This window comes from Vulpes vulpes, chromosome 8, assembly GCF_048418805.1.
Source record: "Vulpes vulpes isolate BD-2025 chromosome 8, VulVul3, whole genome shotgun sequence".
NCBI classification, from domain to species: domain Eukaryota; kingdom Metazoa; phylum Chordata; class Mammalia; order Carnivora; family Canidae; genus Vulpes; species Vulpes vulpes.
In genome coordinates this window covers 68,951,516-68,975,052 of record NC_132787.1, presented here as the reverse complement: position 1 = coordinate 68,975,052, position 23,537 = coordinate 68,951,516, and positions in this window count along the sequence as shown.

Genomic DNA, 23,537 nt, shown 5'->3' with positions numbered 1-23,537 from the left:
CATTCCTTTATCTTAACTCCCAGTAATTTTTCTAAAATTTGCATCTGATGTCTTCCTCTGCACATCTCCATTAAAATCTCCCCTGGGCTCCTTAGTCCTTTTGCCTCAACACCTGAGGCCAAAGTTGAACAAGTGGTGTCGACATTTGAATGAGAGCCAGGTATTTTTCACCTCCCTCCTCCAATTCCCTTCTTTTAATGGCTTAATAAAACATATAAACATCTTATTTGTGGTCATCCAAAACCAATTTAGTAATAAATATTCTTTGGGAGAAGTATCACATTTTTCTGTTTGCTTTAGGTAAGTGAACATACAGAAGAAAAGAGGAACCATTTTGCTTTGGACCTTGAAAAACAGCCAAATGACTTTGAACACATGTGGCTGAACTAGTTGCTAGCTTCTACCTGGTGAGAAAGTTTTCAGTGTTTTGGGTTTTTCTTTTTTTAATTTTTATGATTTTCATGGTACCAGTGGTGGATAGGACTATTCCTGATATTTATACGCGAACAAATACATGTTTGATTGTAAACCATATCCAAGAGTTATATGGCTAACAGAGTTTTGCAGAAAACAATGGGAGTTGTACTTAAAAATGCTGAGAATGGGCTTCCGGTGCATGGGGCCTGCTTCTCCCTCTGCCTGTGTCTCTGCTTCTCTCTTTCTGTGTGACTATCATAAATAAATAAAAATTTAAAAAAAAATGCTGAGAATGATCAAAATGAAACTATAGCTGGAGGATGGGAAAGTAAAAAGGACAAGTCAAAATGGGGTCAGAATGCCAAATGGATGAAAAAATATATAGTGGCTAATGTGAATTTACTTGACATTCTTTTGCTAAGCACTATGGCTAATGAGAGAAATTAACAGCCACATTAATATTTTCTTTTTACTTGATATAAATGCATACAAACCCGAATAAAACTGCAGATCTAGGCATTATTTATTTATTTATTTATTTATTTATTTATTTATTTATGAGAGACACGGGGAGAGAGAGAGAGAAAGACATAGGCAAAGGGAGAAGCGGCTCCATGCAGGGAGCCCGATGTGGGACTTGATCCCGGGACTCCAGGATCACACCTTGGGCGGAGGCCGTGCTAAATCGCTGAGCCACCCGGGCTGCCCAGGTCTAGGCATTTTAGAAACTCATTATTTGGGGGGAACTTTAAATAACTTGTCAAAATAAGTTAAATGGGAGCACTGAAATAAAATAATAAAAAGTAAAACTTTTAGACTACTGAGTTCATTCCAAAAATGAACTAAAACTGTGTGTGAGTTTCATGTCTCCTCCCTTCCCTATAGAGCATCTTTCCACAAGCATCTTTGTGGGGTGACCACATGAGCAGATCAGGTTGATGCAAGTGGGTTGGGTGGTGAAAGAACTCACCCAAGACAGAACCAAAGAGATAAAAGTTGATTGAATACACTGCAAGGGAGCAGTGGGCAGAACAGCAAAGGAGAGACTGGAGGAGGCACTGGTGAGAGCCCACAAAGTGGAATGATGGAGTATAGGCCATATGGAATTGTCCCGTTTTTGCCAATCTTAGGAACTGTGCCTGGTTATAACCCGTCAGTTAGGACCTCTGGCTAATTTGAGGTGGGTTGCTTAATGAGCCTATTTTGCATCAGCTCAGTGGTGGCTGTCGGCCCTTTTACCTTGCCCAAGTTTCCGTTGCTTAAGCTTATTGCCGAAAGTGACATCTACAATCTTTACCCGCTAAAGTTTCCCATTCTCCAGTATATCCTATATATATTGCCAAACTAACTTTCCTTACATACATAGCTGATCATTCCTAAAAGGAAATATAAAATTCTACTCTGCAACTTTTCCAATGTTACCCTCTATAGTTGTTAAAGTTATATATTTTCCCCCAAATTTTCTGTATACTTCAATATTTATGTTCGTAATAAATTGAAACCACATATTCCCAGTCAACTTTTTATTCTAAGATTTTTAATTTATTATTTTAGAGAGTGAACACTGCAGTGCACATGGGGAGGGTGCAGGGGTAAGGGAAGCAGGCTCCCATCTCAGCAGGGAATCCCCCAGGACCCTGAGGACCTGAGCGGAAACCAAGAGTCCAAAGCTTAACCGACTGAGTCACCCAGGAGCCCCCCACCCCAGTCAAATTTTCTTGATTAAAAGGGACTATTAAATAAAAAGGAACTATTAATTTTGGTGCATTCTCAAAATAAAAGATAATAATGCTTTTAATTTCATTGTAAAGAGGTACCTTTATCTATTTATTTATTTTTAAAGATTGATTTATTGATTGATTGATTCATGAGAAACATAGAGTGAGAGGCAGAGACACAGGCAGAGGGAGAAGCAGGCTCCCTGCAGGAGCCTGATGTGGACTCCATCTGGGAACTCCGGGATCACGCCCTGAGCCAAAGGCAGCCGCTCAACTGGGGAGCCACCCAGGTGTCCCAAGAGGTACCATATTTAGGGGATCCCTGGGTGGCGCAGCGGTTTGGCGCCTGCCTTTGGCCCAGGGCGCGATCCTGGAGACCCGGGATCGAGTCCCACGTCGGGCTCCTGGTGCATGGAGCCTGCTTCTCCCTCTGCCTGTGTCTCTGGCTCTGTCTCTGCCTGTGTCTTTGGCTCTGTCTCTCCTTCTATCTCTCAAGAATAAATAAATAAAATCTTAAAAAAAAAAAAAAAAGAAAGAAAGAGGTACCATATTTAAATAGTCATTTTCTAATTGTACTTTTTCAGTTGTTTCTATTCAACTCTTTTTGTTTGTTTGTTTTAAAGATTTTATTTATTTATTCATGAAAGACACAGAGAGAGAGAGGCAGAGACACAGGCAGAGGGAGAAGCAGGCTCCATGCAGGGAGCCTGATGTTGGACTCAATCCTGAGACTGCGGATCACACCCCAGCCAGGGGCAGGTGCTCAACCACTGAGCCAACCAGGTGTCCCTCTATTCAACTCTTAATATAAATCTTAAATCTTTTCCCTTATACATAGGTATATCATATGTATATGCATTTAAAATATTGATAAACATTAACAAATTGCATCAAAAAGGTTTAGCTAATTTATCTTCTTGTCACCACTGTGTGGGAGTGCCTATTTCTCCCCACCCTTTTCTAAACAGAGTATTAAGAAATGTTAATCACATTTTAATCTTATCTGTAAAAGATGACACATCTGTAATTTTGAGTTACATTTCCTAATTAAAAAGCTTTAACATATTTTCTTTTGCTCATTTGTCATTCACAGTCCTTTTCTATAAAATTGCATTTTCCTAACACTCCACATATTTTTTAATAACATACAAATTGATTATTTTTATATTACATTTATTTGTATAGATTCTCTTTGGATATGGAATGAAATCAGAAACTGGATTTGCTTTCTCTAAATGGATGGACAAGTGTTCAAAAAAACATTGATGGAGCAGTTCATTTATTTATTCATATTTATTGAGCATTTACTATATGTCAGTCACAGAAAAACAACATTTTCAACAGAAGACTGCTAAAAAGATATATTGAAGTCAGGAAAGATTTTTCTCCCTGATATTAATGAGAATACTCTGCATGTTCACAACTAAGTCCAATTTTAGTATTACTTTAAGATTACTTTTAAGAAAATATCTATGTATACTGAGATGAACTAATATTTAAAAAATCAGGAATAGTTCTTATATATTAAAAGTTTAGGGTATATGAAGGAAACTGTTTTCAGCTTTGAATTATATTAATAGACTTTATCACGTTCTATTCTTGTTTTGGCGAAATTACAGTAGATTATTCTCCTAATATGCATTTAATTTCACTTTCTAATATTTTCTATCAGATTTTATATTAATACTCAATAAATAATATGTATAAACCTTTTGTAGTCATTGTCATGTATTTTTATATATGGGCATTCTGGTTTAAAAAAACAGAAAATTCCCTCATGAAAGAAGATGGTAGTTGAAAAAAAAATAGAAAATTTCCCTCTTTCTTAGGGATAAATAAAATCAAAGTTATTAGTTTCTTACTAGCTGAAAGTCATTCATCTGTGAATCAATGTGGACCTGTCACATATGAAGAAGTCTTGTGTTTAGAAAATTGCCTCAAATTCCTCAAGAATATTTAATAGGTTTGGGTTTTGTACCTTGTAGTGAGGCTATGTATTGGCCAGTCAATTTTGAGAATTTTAAAATATTAGCCATTGCTTGTCTTCATATTTATTTTATTTTTCATTGTCTTTGTTTCTTGAAACAATGTTTCTGTGGCAAACAAAAATTACCTCCAGTATGATTACTACAAAGATTAAAAAAAAAAAAGAAACAGAAGGAAAAGAAGGATAAAATTTGAGACACAAATTACTTTCATGGTAAAATGTATGAAGACTTATAGAGATGATTTTCCAAAGGAAGAAATGACGTAGCACAAACACACAGATAGAAGTCCCTATGAACTCCAAAATTAATACAGAAATGCTTGAGAGCTGACACTGCCAGCAACAGTGAGAATTATACCCAGTGCCAGCCTTTCTGATATTTGCTCAAAACTATTTTCTTTTTCTTTACTTTTTATTTTTATTATTTTTTATTTTTATTTTTTTTCCAATTGATAAATTTATTTTTTATTGGTGTTCAATTTGCCAACATATAGAATAACACCCAGTGCTCATCCCATCAAGTGCCCACCTCAGTGCCCATCACCCAGTCACCCCCACCCTCTGCCCACCTCCCTTCTACCACCCCTAGTTCATTTCCCAGAGTTAGGAGTCTTTCATGTTCTGTCTCCCTTTCTGATATTTCCCACTCATTTTTTCTCCTTCCCCCTTTATTCCCTTTCACTATTTTTTATATTCCCCAAATGAATGAGACCATATAATGTTTGTCCTTCTCCGATTGACTTACTTCACTCAGCATAATACCTTCCAGTTCCATCCACGTCGAAGTAAATGGTGGGTATTTGTCGTTTCTAATGGCTGAGGAATATTCCATTGTATACATAAACCACATCTTCTTTATCCATTCATCTTTCGATGGACACTGAGGCTCTTTCCACAGTTTGGCTATTGTGGACATTGCTGCTATAAACATCGGGGGCAGGTGTCCCGGCGTTTCATTGCATCTGTATCTTTGGGGTAAATTCCCAGGAGAGCAATTGCTGGGTCAAGGCAGATCTATTTTTAACTCTTTGAGGAACCTCCACACAGTTTTCCAGAGTGGCTGTACCAGTTCACATTCCCACCAACAGGGCAAGAGAGTTCCCCTTTCTCCACATCTTCTCCAACATTTGTGGTTTCCTGCCTTGTTAATTTTCCCCATTTTCACTGGTGTGAGGTGGTATCTCATTGTGTTTTGATTTGTATTTCCCTGATGGCAAGTGATGCGGAGCATTTACTCATGTGCTTATTGGCCGTGTCTATGTCTTCCTCTGTGAGATTTCTGTTCATGTCTTTGCCCATTTCATGATTGGATTCTTTGTTTCTTTGCTGTTGAGTTTAATAGGTTCTTTATAGATCTTGGATACTAGCCCTTTATCTGATATGTCATTTGCAAATATCTTCTCCCATTCTGTAGGTTGACTTTTAGTTTTGTTGACTGTTTCTTTTGCTGTGCAGAAGCTTTTTCTCTTGATGAAGTCCCAATAATTCATTTTTTGCTTTTGTTTCCCTTGCCTTCATAGATGTGTCTTGCAAGAAGTCGCTGTGGCCAAGTTCAAAAAGGATGTTGCCTGTGTTCTCCTCTAGGATTTTGATGGATTCTTGTCTCACATTTAGATCTTTCATCCATTTTGAGTTTATCTTTGTGTATGGTGCAAGAGAGTGGTGGTCTAGTTTCATTCTTCTGCATGTGGATGTCCAATTTTTCCAGCACCATTTATTGAAGAGACTGTCTTTCTTCCAGTAGATCATCTTTCCTCCTATGTTGAATATTAGTTGACCATAAAGTTGAGGGTCCACTTCTGGCTTCTCTATTCTGTTCCATTGATCTATGTGTCTGTTTTTGTGCTAGGACCACACTGTCTTAATGACCACAGCTTTGTAGTACAACCTGAAATCTGGCATTGTGATGCCCCCAGCTATGGTTTTCTTTTTTAAAATTCCCCTGGCTATTCGGGGTCTTTTCTGATTCCACACAAATCTTAAGATGATTTATTCCAACTCTCTGAAGAAAGTCCATGGTATTTTGATAGGGATTGCATTAAACGTGTAAATTGCCCTGGGTAACATTGACATTTTTACAATATTAATTCTGCCAATCCATGAGCATGGAATATTTTTCCATCTCTTTGTGTCTTCCTCAATTTCTTTCAGAAGTGTTCTGTAGTTTTTAGGGTATAGATCCTTTACCTCTCTGGTTAGGTTTATTCCTAGGTATCTTATGCTTTTGAGTGCAATTGTAAATGGGATAGATTCCTTAATTTCTCTTTTTTCATTTTCATTGTTAGTGTATAGAAATGCCACTGTCTTCTGGGCATTGATTTTGTATCCTGCCACGCTACCAAATTGCTGTATGAGTCCTAGCAATCTTGAGGTGGAGTCTTTTGGATTTTCTATGTACAGTATCATGTCGTTGGCGAAGAGGGAGAGTTTGACTTCTTCTTTGCCAATTTGAATGCCTTTTATTTTGTTTTGTTGTCTGATTGCTGAGACTAGGTCTTCTAGAACTCTGCTGAATAGCAGTGGTGAGAGTGGACATCCCTGTCTTATTCCTGATCCTAGGGGAAAGGCTCCCAGTGTTTCCCCAATGAGAATGATATTTGCTGTGGGCTTTTCTTAGATGGCTTTTACAATGTCAAGGAATGTTCCCTCTAATCCTACACTCTGAAGAGTTTTGATCAGGAATCAATGCTGTATTTTGTCAAATGCTTTCTCTACATCTATTGAGAGGATCATATGGTTCTTGTTTCTTCTCTTGCTGATATGATGAATCACATTGATTGGTTTATGAGTGTTGAACCAGCCTTGCATCCTGGGGATAAATCCTCCTTGGTCATGGTGAATAACCTTCTTAATGTATTGTTGTATTCTCTTGCTAGTATCTTGTTGAGAATTTTTGCATCAACATTCATCAGGGATATTGGTCTATAATTCTCCTTTTTGGTGGGGGTCTTTGTCTGGTTTTGGAATTAAGGTGATGCTGGCCTCATAGAAATACCCCATCTCTTTCTATCTTTTCAAACAGGTTTCTTCTTTAAATGTTTGATAGAATTCCCCAGGGAAGCCATCTGGCCCTGGACTTTTGTGTCTTGGGAGGTTCTTGGTGACTGCTTCAATATCCTCCCTGGTTATTGGCCTGTTCAGGTTTTCTATTTCTTCCAGTTCCAGTTTTGGTAGTTTGTGGCTTTCCAGGAATGCATCCATTTCTTCTAGATTGCCTAATTTATTGGCATAGAGCTGTTCATAATATGTTTTTAAAATCGTTTGTATTTCCTTGGTGTTGGTAGTGATCTCTCCTTTCTCATTCATGATCTTATTAAGTCTTCTCTCCTTTTTAATAAGGCTTGCTAATGGTTTACCTATCTTATCAATTCTTTCAAAGAACCAACTCCTGGCTTTGTTGATCTGTTCCACAGTTCTTCTGGTCTCTATTTCATTGAGTTCTCCTGGAATCTTTATTAACTCTCTTCTTCTGCTGGGTGTAGGATCGATTTGCTGTTTTTTCTCCAGATCCTTTTTGTGTAAGGTTAGCTTTTGTATTTGAGTTCTTTCCAGTTTTTGGATGGACGCTTGTATTGCCATGTATTTCCCCCTCAGAACTGCCTTTGCACTATCCCAAAGATTTTGAATGGTTGTATTTTCATTCTCATTAGTTTCCATGAATCTTTTTAATTCTTCCTTAATTTCCTGGTTGACCCTTTCATCTTTTAGCAGGATGGTCCTTAACCTCCACATAGTTGAAATCCTTCTAACCTGTTTCTTGTGATTTAGTTCTAATTTCAAGGCATTATGGTCTGAGAATATGCAGGGGACAGTCCCAATCTTTGGTGTCAGTTAAGACCTGATTTGTGACCCAGTATGTGGTCTATTCTGGAGAAAGTTCCATGTGGACTTGAGAAGAATGTGTATTTAGTTGCGTTTGGATGCAAAGTTCTGTAGATATGTGTAAAATCCATCTGGTCCAGTGTATCATTTAAAGCTCTTGTTTCTTTGGAGATGTTGTGCTTAGAAGACCTATTGAGTGTAGAAAATGCTAGATTGAAATCACCAAGCATAAGTGTATTATTATCTAAATATGTCTTAACTTTGGTTATTTATTGATTGATATACTTGGCAGCTCCCACATTCGGGACATATATATTGAGGATTGTTAAGTCCTCTTGTTAGATAGATCCTTTAAGTATGATATAGTGTCCCTCTTCATCTCTTGCTACAGTCTTCGGGGTAAATTTTAGTTTATCTGATATAAGGATGGCTACGCCTGCTTTCTTTTGAGGACCATTTGAATGGTAAATGGTTCTCCAACCTTTTATTTTCAGGCTGTAGGTATCCTTCTGTCTAAAATGAGTCTCTTATAGACAGCAAATAGATGGGTCCTGCTTTTTTATCCAGTCTGAAACCCTGCACCTTTTGATGGGGTCATTAAGCCCATTCACATTCAGAGTTACTATTGAAAGATATGAGTTTAGTGTCATCATGATACATATTCAGTCCCTGTTTTTGTGGATTGTTCCATTGGACTTCTTAAAGAGAAATTATAAGAGGCCCCCTTAAAATTTTTTCCAGAGCTGGTTTGGTGGTCACATATTCTTTCAGTTCCTGCCTATCTTGGAAGCTTTTTATCTCTCCTTCTGTTCTGAATGAGAGCCTTGCTGGATAAAGGATTCTTGTCTGCATGTTCTTCTCATTTAGGACCCTGGATATATCCTGCTAGCCCTTTATGGCCTGCCAGGTCTCTGTGGAGAGATCTGCTGTTAATCTAATATTTCTCCCCATAAAAGTTAGAGATTTCTTGTCTCTTGCTGCTTTAAGGATCTTCTCTTTATCTTTGGAATTTGTAAGCTTCACTATTAAATGTCGAGGTGTTGAGCAGTTCTTACTGATTTTAGTGGGCGGGGGGAGGGAATCTCTCTCTATCCTGGATCTGAATGCCTGTTTCCCTTCCCAGATTAGGAAAGTTTTGAGCTATGAGTTGTTCAAATACATATTCTGGCCCTCTGTCCCTTTCGGCGCCCTCGGGAACCCCAATTAAATGTAGATTTTTCTTCCTCAGGCTGTCATTTATTTCCCTATTCTATCCTCATGATCTTTTAATTGTTTCTTTTTTCCTCAGTTTCCCTCTTTGCCATCAACTTGTCTTCTATGTCACTCCCTCGTTCTTCCACCTCATGAACCCTCATTGTTAGGACCTCTAGTTTGGATTGCATCTCATTTAATTGATTTTTAATTTCTGCCTGATTAGATCTAAATTCTGCAGTCATGATGTCTCTTGAGTCCTTTATGCCTTTCTCTAGAGCCACCATAGCTTTATAATAGTGCTTCTGAATTGGCTTTCTGACACTGAATTGTAATCCAAATTTTCCAACTCTGGGAGAGAGGACTATTTCTGATTCTTTCTTTTGAGGTGAGGTTTTCCTTCTAGTCATTTTGCTCAGTGCAGAGTGGCCAAAAACAAGTTGTATTGGGAAAAGGAGAAAAAGAGAGAAGAGAAAAAAGAAAAGAGAAAGAAAAAAAAAAGAAAAAAGAAAAAAAGGAAAAAAGAGAGAGAATAGAAAAGAAAAAAGAAGAAAGGGTGGGCAAACAGAAATCAAAATACAAAATAAAAAGGGGGAGTATCCTCTGATTCTGTATACTGTAAATCCCTCGACTTCCCCTGGAACTCTCCAGTGCTGCTTGGTCAATAATTTCCTTTTCCCCTGTGGATCTAGCTGGTTTTCTGGGGGAGGGGCCTGCTGTGCTGATTTTCAGGTGTTAGCACTTGGGGGAGCTGCTCAGCCCCCTGCCTGGTGCAGGGCTCAGTGAAAGAAAGTTTAAGCTGTTTATCCTGTGAGGCCACTGTGAGGTTCAGTGGGGTTTGTTTATCCTGTGAAGCCCCAGGAGGAACAACCACAGTGGAACTCCACAGCTCTGGAGCCCTGGAGTCAGCTCCCGCAGTAAGTACAGAGCTCTCTGTCTGCAGAGGCCTGAGGGCTTGGTGTGTGTGTGGGCGGGGGGGGGGGCGCTATTCTGCTCAGCTCTGGGCAGGCGCATCTTTGCTGTCCTGGGCCCTCCTGGCCTCTGCCTGTCCTTGGGGGGGAGGGCCGGATCGTGGGCTGTGTCCCGTGCCCTGTGCTCCCGGCCTGCGCCGTAGGAATCGCGCTCCTGGCCGCCAGCCCCCTCTGCCCAAGAGCCCCTCTGAGCTGTTCCCGGGCTGCAGCCCTTCAGGGAGCTGGGCTGCGGCGTGTGGGGCTCTCCCCAGGGCGCAGGTGCCTGTTAGTGTCCCAGGGAGCCCGAGGGCATCCCCGCCCTCCTGGGTCCTGCTCTAACTCCCTGCGAGCCCCTTTCCGCCCGGGAAGGTTGGTGCAGCTCCTGCTCCTCCGGGACGGGGCTCTCCTGTCCTGGGGACACTCCCCCCGGCCTCAGCCCGGCTCCTTGCGGGGCCCCTCCCCCTTGGAGGCCTTTTGTTTCTTTATTTCTTTTTCCCCGTCTTCCTACCTTGATAGAAGCGTGAACTCTTCTCACTGCAGCATTCCAGCTGGTCTCTCTTTAAATCTCAGGCCAAATTCGTAGATGTTCAGAATGATTTGAAGGTTATCTAGGTAATGTGGTGGGGACAGGTGACCTGGGGACCCTACTCTTCCGCCGTCTTGCCCCGCCTCCTCTTTTTATTTTTTATTTCCTAAATTAAGTCACCTCTCAATACAATAAGCCTAGAGGCTATTGCAATTTGGTTCTGAGCTCAACAGGAAAAATTGACTCTATGAAAAATTCCCAACGAATATTTTTAAACTAGATGAATCTTTTTTTTTTTTTTAAAGATTTGTTTATTTATTTATTCAGAGAGAGCCAAAGAGAGGCAGAGACACAGGCAGCGGGAGAAGCAGGCTCCATGCGCGGAGCCCGACGTGGGACTCGATCCCGGGTCTCCAGGATCACACGCCAGGCTGCAGACAGCGCTAAACCGCTGCGCCACCGGGGCTGCCCAAACTAGATGAATCTAAAATCAATATTCCCTATAAAGCATTGTCCAGCAGGCCCAAGTTGTTTGGTTTGCATTCTGTGGTTAGTTTCCTTAACTATGATCCATTTTAATTGGAGTATAAACATACTAGGTCTACCTATTTCAGGAAAAATGACAGAAACTAGTATTAATTACTAGTTAGTTACAGAAACTAGTATTAATTACTATTATTATAGCAAGTACTTGAACAACTTATTGGGGAATTTAGGGTATATGAATTAAACAAATTTTAATGACTCACTTATTGGTAAGGAGTAGCATGAATAATTTCACTTCCATTTGTTAGTATGATTTTTCCTTAGTATATTTGATATTATTTGTTCATTTTAAGTACCATCATGACCTAATGGTTCCTTAAAAACTTCACCGGTTAAAATTAATGAAAATACTTTAAATTTAATATTTAAATTTTTACTGCTTGGCTTTTCCTTCAGGGTAACTTCTTAATACTTTTTAAAATGCTGTCCCAAACATTTTTAAAAACATCTTTTCTTTATAAAAACAAAGTATCAGGCAGCCCAGGTGGCTCAACGGTTTAGTGCCACCTTCAGCCCAGGATGTGATCCTCGAAACCCAGGATCGAGTCCCATGTCAGGCTCCCTGCATGGAGCCTGCTTCTCCCTCTGCCTTGTGTCTCTGCCTCTCTCTCTCTCTCTCTCTGTGTCTCTCATGAATAAATAAATAAAATATATAAATAAATACATACATACATGCATACATACAAACAAAGTATCTCAGCCTCATTTGGAAATTCTCTGAGCCAATATTGGAATTCATGGATAAATGCATTTTGTGGAGTGGAAGAAGCTAGATTCAAAAGACCACAGATTATATTATTTCAGCCATCTAACATTCTAAAGAGACAAAAATAAGGAATGGAAAACAGAAGAATGTTTGCCAGTCGTGAAGGAAAGGATGGCTGATGATGAATGGACACATGGAAGAATTTAGCAGGTAATGGAACTGATCTTTATAGTACTGGAGTGGTAGATACAGGGCTTTATGAATTTAACAAAACCTATCTCAAAGGGTGAGCTTCGATGTATGCAAATTTTAAAAAAATTTATCAGCTGCCTGGCATCCCAGAATGTAATATAAACTGTGACAAATGACTAATTGTACAAAAATTTTGTGACATAACCATACTGCACACAGTGGAGATAAAAAGAAATTGATTGAATCAATGCTAAAAAATTACATTTAGACTAAAAATTGTAAAGCTGAAGAGAAGTGGAACTGTGCATAAACACTTTACTTCAGCTGGTGATTGTTTCCCATGCTGAGATATTTTATAGTATGGTATAACTGTTCTGAACTTGTATTATATGTCTGTTCAGGTTTAACAAGTCAGTGGATGGTGGGTTGGGGATCAGGTTTGTCACTGTTAGGCAAGGAAAACATAGAAAAGAAAAAGAAAATAAATGACTAGCCTGGATGAGAGTATGAGACATCAGAATGAAGTTATATTTAGTTTAACATAGGTACCTATGAATAGATACAGAATTAATGATAGGTATGTGTATATACAGGTTAGTTGTATGCATGCATATATATCCTAGATAATTTGCTAAGAGATTCTAGAAGCAATAACAATCCAATAGCTAAGAGCACACCCAGCACCTAGTTTTTGGTTTCTAAATGCCATGATTCAATGAAAAGGACAGGGCTCTGTAGAAATGGGTGTTCTATAGCTGAGTAAGCTATTGTACCAAATGAGCCCAGAAAATCTTTTGGTATCAGAAAGCAAATAAGTGCTCAAAAAGCTAAGGAAGGGCAGGTCAAAAGAACAGAAAAGCCAAATTGAAAGAGCTACTAATAGCCAAAGCTGGAAAAATTTTAGCAATAAAATGCATAATATGATATTAGATACAAAAACAATGTATAAAACAAATATACACGAGTCCATATTGATATAAATAAATTATTGAACAAATAAATAAATGGGGAGAAAGGACACATCCTCCTTACGGAAGAATTATAAATAATATAAGTAAATACTGCCCCCTCCAGGAGATGGAATTGAATTCCATGCTTATTCATGATAAAATACTTTGAAAACTAGATTAAAAAAAAACTTCCTTAATCTAAGTAAGGGCATATCCGAAACTCTACAAAGATCATCTTAAGTAGTTAATATTAAAACCTTTCCACTTGTGAATTGGCATGAAACACATAAGAATTCTAGATAATGCTACAAGTTTCCAACAAGGAAAAGCATGAAAGACAATGGAAAAGAGGGAAGAATATGTCTTTTTAAACAAGTGATGTGATTGTACATGGAAATTCCAAAATAATCTACTGAAAATTGTTATAATTTGGTATTTCAAAGTTTATGGATTCAGGCCTATGTATAAAACCACATATTTCTATATATTAGTGACAAAAATAGAATGTGAAACTTCTAATGATATCATTTATAACAACATTAAAACATATCCAATACAAAGAAATAAATTTTATAAAAGATGTGCCACCTCTTTACAAAGAACATTAGTTGGCAATACTGAAATTAAAGAAAATCTAAATAACTAAAATGTCCTGTCATCATTGATTATTGAAAGATATAGAAAGTTATTGAAAGTTATAAAGATGATAGGTGACATAAAAATGTCATAGATGACATAAAAATTCTTATGTCAATAAATTCAGTGTAATAGCAATAGAAATTACTCAGGATCTTGAGAGATTTCTTTTGGGGTATGAATTGATATTATTTGAAATTTGTATAGAAGCATACAAATTGCCAAGACAAAAAACTGATGGACAATAAGGATGGAGGCATCTACTGAATAACAAGGGTCATTTTTTTTAAGATTTCATTTATTTATTTGAGAGAGAGCACACACGAGTGGGGAGGAGCAGAGGATGAGGGAGAGAGACAAGAAGACTCTATACTGAGCACAGAGGCCGAAGTGGGGCTCTGTCCCAGGGTCCTGAGATCATGACCTGAACCTAAACCAAGAGTTGGATGCTCAATTGACTGAACCACCCAGGCATCCCCCAGGGGTTATTTTAAACTCCATGACATTAGACAGGATGTTGCTGCAAGAAAATACAAATAGAGCCATGGAACAGAATAGAAACTCCAGAATCAAACACAAGCATAGTCCTTTAATAAAGAATGGTGGTATCTTTGCAGTACAGTGGAGAAAAGTTGATTTTCAGTTAGGAATTTATCTTTTCCTTTACATTTCCACCAATAAGACTTTTATGTTCTCCTAAGTAATTTCATTTTTTTTGATGTTCTTGTCTATCACCATTCATTCAAGATTTCTTATTTCTAAAAAAATAAACACGAGACACTTGACATCAATCACCTCTTCACAAAGAATATTTTATTCTTCCTCTCCCCTAGTGTGCAACTTTTCAGGACACTCTGGTTTTGTGCTTGCCTGCTTACCAGAGCCAGTTAACTAGTGCAAAGGCAGACAGCAAGTACGATTTCCTGAGTGTTGACTATAGACCTGGATAGGCAAACTTTGAAGGCAAACTTTCCAAAAGGTATTGTCAGTCACCATGGCAATTTAATTCCTGCAAGTTTACTGCTTATTTACTTATTTCTGCCTAATAATATGGTTATTCAAAGTTATGAATGTTTGTTTCATTATAGCTTTAACATCTCCACTAGGTTAGGATTTTTAAATAATTTGTTCTAAATATTATGTGATGTGAGTTTTACTTTCTCCTTTTACCCTTTAGTTAAGAAGGAAATTTGTGTGTGATGGGAGAGTTTGCATTGGTTTGTGTTTAATTTTTTTTTTAAGATTTTATTTACTAGAGGAGAGCACCCATGCACACACAAGCAAGATTAAGCAGGGGGAGCTGCAGAGGGAGAGGGAGAAGCAGACTCCCAACTGAGTAGAGAGCCCTATAGAGGGCTCTGTCCCAGGATTCTGGGATCATCTCCTGAGCTGAAGGCAGATGCTTAACGGACTGAACCATCCAGGTGCTCCTGTTCCTGTGTTTTAAAGTATCTTGGTTCCTCTACTTACTATATTGCAGATTAGTGAGTTGAGTTCCGAGAATTTGGTCTTTAATATTGTTCCATTTTAAATTACTGTTTTGCTTGTGGTCTCTTTGTCCATTTTCTGTAAATATTCAACTGCTTCCAATTATTATATATTCTTTTTATTGCAGTTTTCCTTAAAAGTTAAAATTAATACCCTCCTCTAGCTCCACTTCTAAATTGGTTCATTGACACTTTGAAAGGATGAAGTTTCTGAAACATTACAGTATGGTCTGGTATTTGAGTCTGTCTTGTCATAGTTTTTATATAAAAGAATTGAACAGTGAGTTCCTTTTTTTTTTTGATAATAATATATCTCCATTACTGGTCTATCACCTATTTTCTTGGTTAACTGTTTTCTCAGAGGTTTATTTTTATCACTGAAAAGGCTGAAAAGATGAGGGTGATTGTAGTGTACCAAGTCCAAACTCACCATCCACAGTGTATACAAAGGGCTAGTTAACTTCCAGAGTGCAAGAGATTCTATGTCTGTGAGAAGACAATATATAGAGGAAGTATTACAAAGTCTCTGATGCTGTCACTGTGAGACCAAGTTTGAGCTTGCTCTGATGTGCTGACTGAAGAAATCCACCTTAGTTGTCACTGATGTAAAGTGCTTTCATTGTCTGTATATTCTGGTGTGTTTTAGAAGGTTGCATAGGTCAGATGATATTGTAAATGGAATAATGTCTTATTTTAGTTTATTTGACAAAAAAGTAGAATCCTTCTGTTGTTTTTTCTTTTCTTCATGAATTACTTGTACTTTTTATTTTGAAGTATATCATGTTCTACATGGTTTTACTTACTGAAAACCCTTAGGTTAATCATACAAGTCTTTTTTTTTTTTTAATTTTTATTTATTTATGATAGTCACACAGAGAGAGAGAGAGGCAGAGACAAAGGCAGAGGGAGAAGCAGGCTCCATGCACCGGGAGCCTGACGTGGGATTCGATCCCGGGTCCCCAGGATCACGCCCCGGGCCAAAGGCAGGCGCCAAACTGCTGCGCCACCCAGGGATCCCTAATCATACAAGTCTTGAAGGCCATTTGCAATACTTTTTATACATGTGCTAGTAGTTGTCTCCATCTGAATCTGCATTTAGGCTTTTAATGTGCGCATACTCAGACCTAGACCTACCCGCCTGCCCTGCTAAAATCTAAATTCTTAAGCTTTTCCCATGTTATACTATCTTTTCAAAACAAAAAGAAGAGAAAAAGGAAATATCTGCAGGACACAGGTCCCATCATTCTTATCACTCTATTTTTCAAGCATGACTTACCTGGATGTTTGTTAATTTTATTTTTCCTTTATAGCTCAAGGCTAATCATGATCTGCAGCAAGACTGGGTCCCTCCACTCTTTACATTCTATGCTAATAAGGACTCACTATTAATCTTCTCTTAGTGGTTCTAATCTATAAATTTAGGGGAAAACAATGTAAGCCAGTATTATTGAGGTCCAAATTCAATTAATGTATCCCAGAATTACAATTTCATCATAGCATCTTCCCATTTCTTGTTTACTAATAAAAAAAAGAAAAGAAAAAATTGAGAAGAATAAGTTTGCTGAGATTCTAAATCATCTGCGAGGAATTGTCAAAACACAGGAACTAAACTGAGAGGAAGAATTTGAGTATGAGGCTAATAGATTAAAGGCTAAGAACCAGATATGAGAAATGTTTACAAATGAAAGACAGGACTTAGAACTTGAGCAATTTCTGAAGTGACAATAGAGGCATACTATAGATTGCTTGTGACCTTAGAGATGGATAGAAAGGAAGCATTAAAGTGAACCCCATATTTCCATAGCTGCAGAATGCTGAAACTGCAAAGCCTTATTAAACTTTTTTTGTGAAATATCACTCACTCTGGTCATGAATTCAGTGAAAAAAAATGTGTAGAAAACAAAGACTTATTTCTTTTCACAAATCTCCTGAAAAATAAAGCACCTTGGAGATTTTTGTCTGACACCCACCATCAAAAATAAATGATTATAAAGAAGATGCCCAGAATCTCAAAGAAACTCCACATTTGCTTCAGGAAATGACCACAATTGCTTCCATTGAATGCTGATTCAGGAAAATCTGAATATTATTTATAGAATGTGTGAAAATGAATTCTACCCTCCAGCCACCAAACACTCACTTCCATAAACAATTTATTACCAACTCTTATTAATACTACTTTCTAAATGCCTCTCAACATCCCAGTTGTCAACTGATCTCTGATAAAGGAACAAAGGCAAAGTCTCTTCCACACATGGTGCTGGAATAATTGAATGTCCACATGCAAAAAAAAAAAAGTAACTAAACAAAAACCTTTAAACACTTCACAAGAATTAAGTCAAAGTGGATCACAGACCTAAATATTAAATACAAAATTATAAAACTAGAAGATAACATTGGAAACAACCTGGATAGCCTTTGGTATGGTGAGGTTACTTTAGATACAACACTAAAAGCAAAATCCATGGAAGAAATAATTGATAAGCTGGACTTCATTCAAATTAAAAGCCTCTGCTTTGTGAAACACAATGTTAAGAAAATGAGAAGACAATACCTTGGGAGAATATATTTGCCAGAAACACATCTGATAAGGACTATTATCCAATCTATACAAAGAACTCTTAAAACTCAACAATAAGAAAAAAACTCAGTTTAAAAAAAATGGACTAAGGACCTTAATAGATTTCACCAAAGAAGATACACAGATAGCAAATAAACAAATGAAAAGATGTTCCACATCATAGATCATTGGGGAAAAACAAATTAAAACAATGAACATGGGACACCTGGCTGGCTCAGTCAGCTGGGTTGATTTTGACTCAGGTCATGATCTTAGAGACTTGATATCAAGCTCTGTGTCAGGCTCCATGCTGAACGTGGAGCCTGCTTAGGATTCTCTCTCTCCCTCTGCCCTCTGCCGAGCTTGTGCTCGCTCTTTCTCTCTCAAGAAGAAAGAAAGAAAGAAAGAAAGAAGAAGAAAGAAAGAAAGAAAGAAAGAAAGAAAGAAAGAAAGAAAGAAAGAAAATAGAAAACAACAACAAAAACCCTATGAGATACAAACCTATTAGAATGGCCAAAATCCAAAACATTAACAACACCAAATGCTGGTGGGGGTATAGAGCAGTAGGGACTCTCACTTATTGCTGACAGGAATGCAAAATGGTGCAACCACTTTAGAAGACAGTTAGATGGGTTCTTAAAGAACTAAATATACCCTAAAATTGGCTCAGCAGTCATGCTCATGTGTATTTATCCAAAGGAGTTAAAAGCTAATGTCCATACAAAAACCTGCTTAGGGTTGTTTATAATAGCTAATTTATTCAAAGTTGACAACACTTAAAAGGAACCAACACATCCTCCAGTAAGAGAATGAATGGATGAAAGTGTGGTACAACTAGACAATGGAACATTATTCAGTGCTACAAAGAAGTGAGCTATCAAGTCATGAAAAAACATGGAGAGAATTTAAATGCTTATAACTAAGTGGAAGAAGCCAATCTGAAAAGACTTAATAGTATGAGTCCAACCGTATAACAGTCTAGAAAAGGCCAAACTATGCAGACAATAAAGAGATGGTTTCCAGTGAGGTAGGGAGAGGGATGTTGAAAAGGCACAGCACAGTGGATATTAGGGAAGTAAAGAGAGTTTTTACAGTACTATAAAGATGGATATATATCATTATACGTTTATCCAAACCATAGAATGTACAATACCAAGAGTGAATCCTCATGTAACTATGCCTTTGAGTGTCAGTGTAGGCTCATCCTTTGTAACCAAATGTACCACTCCAGTAGGTGATGCTGACAATAGGGGAAGCCGTACATGTAAAAGATCACAGGCATATGGGAAATATCTTACATTTCTCTCAAACTAAGAAGTGTGGATATGCCAGAGTTAATGGAGAGTTTTTAAACAGGAAAGTGATGTGACATTTATTATTTGAAGACAATTCAGTTAACAATATAGAAGATCCATTAGATTGGGGGATGTTTCAAAGGGACAGGAATGTTAATAAAGTATGTTCATTCAAAAGTCTTAACAAGGTGAAATTATGGAAAAACTATGGATTAGAAGGTTTTAGCCTCTGTTTCATTCTGTGAGAGATAGTATAGCATAAACCTTATAGTCTGTTAGGCCTACATTCAAATTTTGGCTCTAGAAAATGCCAACTGTGAGACCTCAGGTAAATTATTTTAACCTCTTTTGCCTTTCTATTTCACCTATGAAATAGGAATAATAATAGTAATTTTATAAGTTTTATAAAAATTATGGGAAAGAGTACATATTAAGCTCCTAAACTAGGGGGCCTGACAAAAAGTAGACAGATAATAATTTATATTTGTTATATTTATCATTCTTAGGGATAATGGTTCTAATGATTAATTTCTAAAAAAAAAAGGTTTAATTTTACATATAATCAATATTTTAACTATAAAAATTAGATAAAGTTAAAAGCACATTCATATTTTTCTTTATGTTTGTATCCCTCATTCTGTCTGAATTCCCTGTAATTATAACTTGGACCCTGATATTTACAAAGGAAACCATCATTTTAAATTTTGAAATTTTCTCAAAAAGAATCACATTGTGTTTTTCTATCTTACTAATAGTATATTTCTATTAGACCTTACAACTTAAAAGTTGTTTGTGTAAATTGCCTAATTTGTACTTGGAGTATAAAACTGATACTAATAAATAATAATAATAGCTAGCATTTATAGATCTGAGAGTGATTCTTAAGGGTTTTATATATGTTAGAGTGTTTAGTCTGATAATTTTATGAAGTAGATAATTTACGAAAGAAGATAATAGGATTTATGAAATTCTCTTCTGATCCTTATTTTAGAGATGAGGAAGAAGAGTCAGAGAAGGATTAGTAACCTGATGAAACTTGCACAGCTGGTCAGTTTGAAGCAATGCAGTCGAGTTCCAGCATTGATGCTCTTAAAACTAGATAATGCTGTAGTCTAGTTACCTGCCTTTTGCAACAACAAATTTTCAAAAATTTAAAGTGGTTACTACTTACCCAAATATATAGTTCATACATGGAGAGGGTTTTAAAAATTCATGACTTCTAACTCCAGGCTAAGGCTTTTGTTTGTTTATTTGCTTGGTGATTATTTTTCCTTGCTTTCTTCATATTTTATGCCCTACCACCATATAAACTATGGCAAACTTTAGAAAGAAGAGGCAGATGGTCACAAGGTATTTACTCCACATCAATTAATTAACACTATGCCTGATAAATTCTGGGTCTATAAAAATAATACAAAACATGATTTCATTACCAAGTATTGGATAGAAAAAGAAAGAAACCTCTGTTCTCTTCACTGCCACAGTAAAGAATTACAGGACAGTGAAATGAAAAGTATTACCAGAGCAAAGTAAAAGTCTACTGCAAAGGTGGAGCAGGCCAGTCAAGAGAGATAGCAACCCTATTTATATCAATTTTTGTTTTTTTCCAGAGGGTCCTATGGTCATCATTTGAGTGACAGGCCTGGATTATATAATGATTACCCAATGACACATGTCCTTTCCCAAGATGCATTTGAAATGCTCACATGGGGTAGGAAACCACAGCATAATTTCTATTCTAAGGACACAGATCAAGTAAGGACAAGGCACTGCTTTCTACACAAGTGCAACAAGCACAAGCTTGGCTCTTCCTCTCCTGGGATGTTGTAACTGCAAACTGACTGCTAGAGGAGTGAAGTCAGGTAGTCCCTGGAGGGTCCTTGGCTGGGCTCTCTGTCAGAATGTCTAAGGTCCATCCTCCTGTTGCTCATACCTAGATTCCTGCCTAATAAATTCTGCTCTTTAGATTCAATAGTGGAATCAAATAACTAAATATGTAATTCCCATTCTATTAAGAGAGGGCTGGCTGGTTATCAAAACCTAGTGACTTGCTTCCAAAGAATAAAGAATGAAAAAGGAAAAATAGGGACTATATAGAGGATAAACCTGATAAACACTACCTTAGCCAAATGATCAAGGCTAACATCATCAGGAATAAATCATATTAATATTGTGTACCTCCTGATATGTGGTAAGGAGGAGGTTAACTTCACCTCTGTGATATTCTTCCTCAGAATCCATAAGCACAGTCTCATCATGAGAAACATCAAGGGAAAAAAAGTCAAATTAAGAGACATAAAAAAAATGACTAGTGTTCTTGAAAACTATCAAAGTTATGAAAAATAAAGAAAATGTCACAAAATGGAAAGTACAAAGAAAATAATAACTAAATGTGGAGTTTTGTTTTCTTTATTGGATCCTCGAAAAAAAGACGTTAGTGGAAAAACTGCTTAGTGAGGAATTCCAAGTGAAGTTTTAAATTTAATCACCAATGTTGTTCCATTTTAAGTTTCCTAGTTTTAATAAATGTACTATGGTTATATGGTAATATGACGGGAAGCTAGGTAAAGGGTATAGGGTTCTACTCTTCTATAAACTTAAAATCACTTAAAAATGAAACATGTTTAATAATTACCATGTTGGAAAGTGCTATTTTAAGAAAAGAGAGGGGTGCTCTTAAGAACACAGGTGAAGGAGTCTCTAGAATAAGGGGTGGAAAATTATAGTCTATAATTTAATTTTTGGGCTTAAATTATAGCCCAAATACTGCCCTGGTCCATTTTGGGATGGACTGGGAGCTCAGAATATTTTGACCTTTTAAAGGGTTACAAACAAAACAACAACAAAGACTATGTGACAGAGACCTTATACGGTCTGCACAACTAAAATATTTGCTCTTGGTCCTTTGCAGGAAAATGTCTCTGTTCCCAGGTTAAGAGAAGCCAGAATTAGCACTAGGAAAAAATATTTCCTAAACCAACAACTGAAAAGTGAGAAGGCATCAGCCTAAGGAAGCAGAATATGAGTAGAATGGAAGATTAAGGTGCTAAAATGTGAGGAAATATTCCTGATCAATGAGAAGCATGTGGGAAGGCAGAAGGAATGTGAGATTATGGCCCATTTAGAAACTAGGAGTAGAAATAATGGCTGTGTGACTGGAGGGCTGGAGGGCACAGTAAAGGAGGAGTTGATGCTGGTGAATTCAGCAAGAGCTGGAGCCTGCATGTATGCCTCATGATATATTCAGAATCCATAAAGTTATTGGCTACCTTATAAGCTGGAGAGGGCCATGATACATTGTGTATTTCTGAAACAGGCCACTTTGGAGAAAGGAGTAGATTTGGAACAAGATTGGTACCTGACAGACTATTTAGGGTTACTGTATTACTTTTTTTTTTTCAAATAATGTTGTCTTGTTCTAAATTAATGACTATGAGATGAAGAAATCTGAAGAAATCTGAGTTCAGTTTATGAGGTAGAGTTAGTAGCATTGGTTATAGACAAGGAGGGAGACAGATGACAAAAATGATGGCATATGTTGGTGTTACTAACATTGGAATGTATATATTTGAGCAACTATTGGTGGAAGAGATATGATGTGATTCTGGAGCAGTGAGTACTGATAACAGTCTGTATCCCAAGATTTAGGGTTTCTGTCATATGGGCTTTAATGCTTTGATTGGAAAACTAGCTAATGATATCCAGACTCATCAGGTCATAAAACCTAAGATGTCTTGTAACTCTAAAGACTACCTAGCCAAATAACTCTAATCCTTGCTTGAATGTGTTCTACAAACTTTTATGTCAGAAAGCCATCCTCCTGTTCTGAAACAGCCTCCCACCCTTGCCCCAAGTAAACAAAACTCTCTAAAGACAGTGACCTGAAAAAGAAATTGCAGTTGGTGGAAAATCTAATAAGCAAAGGCTTTCTAATTGCTCTATGGTTATAAAACTGTTGCAGGCAACAGTTGTTCAAAGTGGGCTGCCCACTGGCTGACCCTCTATCATAACCCTGAAGTCTGGCTGCTTCAAGTAAGGAGCACTGGCATCTGCTGTGGGAGACATACTACTGGGTTTATTGTTCTGCTTTTCCCTGCCTCAGAGTGCTCATCTCAGACATAGGTAATTGCTATTTCCCAGACTGGCTATTCCATAGCCCTTCATCCATTAGTCAGGGCACCTATTCACCTGTAAGCCTGAAACTGCCAGTCAAGAATTTACTGGAAAGTGGAGGTGAGATGTCAATTTAGTTCAACTTCATACTATTTGTTATGCTTTTCTTATCTTTTTCATGAAATAAATGGCATAGCTAAGAAAAATTAAGATATATGTCGCTTTGTAAGGGGTATTCAGGATTATTATTTCAAGTAAGAGTTTGCTATCACCCCAAGTAAATTAGAATATTCTTGAACATGTATAATTAAAAAGATTTGTTTTAGACCTCTTTCCTAACCTATTGAGTGAAAAATAGTTTATTCTCAGCTAATCAACTTTGAAATGGCTCACTCTTTGACATTAAAAATCATGAATAAGTTGTTACCACTCACCTGGTGA